Source organism: Suncus etruscus, chromosome 8 (genome assembly GCF_024139225.1).
Source record: "Suncus etruscus isolate mSunEtr1 chromosome 8, mSunEtr1.pri.cur, whole genome shotgun sequence".
Classification (NCBI taxonomy): Eukaryota; Metazoa; Chordata; class Mammalia; order Eulipotyphla; family Soricidae; genus Suncus; species Suncus etruscus.
Window position 1 is genome coordinate 32,846,713 of NC_064855.1, and position 1,009 is coordinate 32,847,721.

Genomic DNA, 1,009 nt, shown 5'->3' on the forward strand with positions numbered 1-1,009 from the left:
TAGAAAGAGAGGGAGAGAGAGGGAGAGATAGAGAAGAGAGAGAGAGAGAGAAAGAAGAAAGGGGAACCTGCACAGGGTTGTGGATTGAAAGTTTGCTAGGCTCTGGGGAGTCAGTGCAGGTTGACTAGCTCCCATGTGTGCTGTGTTCTGATGGGGCAGCCGCTGGCCTTGGCTCTTTCACCACTGTACATAGCACCAAGGAGGCAGCTGAGCTTCTGCTAGGCCTCACCTGCACATTCCAACACTGCCTTGGAGAATCAGCATCTCTGCTCATGATGGCTAGTTCCTTCCTTCCTTCCTTCCTTCCTTCCTTCCTTCCTTCCTTCCTTCCTTCCTTCCTTCCTTCCTTCCTTCCTTCCTTCCTTCCTTCCTTCCTGCCACAGAGACACACTGCCTGTCCCCTCCCTTGTTAGCTGCTTTCTGCATAGTAATTCTAGTCTGAGTAGGCGTCTGTGTCTCCTCTTTGTGTTTCTCATCAAAGAACAGGGAAGTGAACAGGGGATAATTGGGAAGGGCAGAGGCTTGACCACAAGCTGCACATTCCTGTTGTGTTCTAGTTCTGGTTCTACATCTCCTTGCAGGAAGATGGGCAGAATGGTGGAGGCACGTCTGGTTTAGAACAGGGGCTTCTGAGCAGGTCATGAAGAAAGGGGAGTTCAGGGCTGTGGGGTGAGGATTTGGGGTTAAGGCATTTGCCTTGCATGCAACTGACTTGGTTTGATCCTGGGAACAGCTCCTAAGTACCACTGGGAGTGATCCCTGAGCACAAGTGGGAATCAAAAAACAGAACAAATTCCCCTTTCCCTTAAAGAAGGGAAAGTTCTAGGTCAAGGCATCAAACCCCTTTTTACCTGCTCAGGAACCAGAAGCTGATTTTCCTCCTCCTTCCCAAGATTCTTCAGAACTTTGTCTTCCTTTATCTGCCTGGGGGCCTGGGGTAGTGGAAATTGGGGCACACATACCCATACACAAACTGCATACCTTCATGCTGTCTGCTCAGCATCTCATG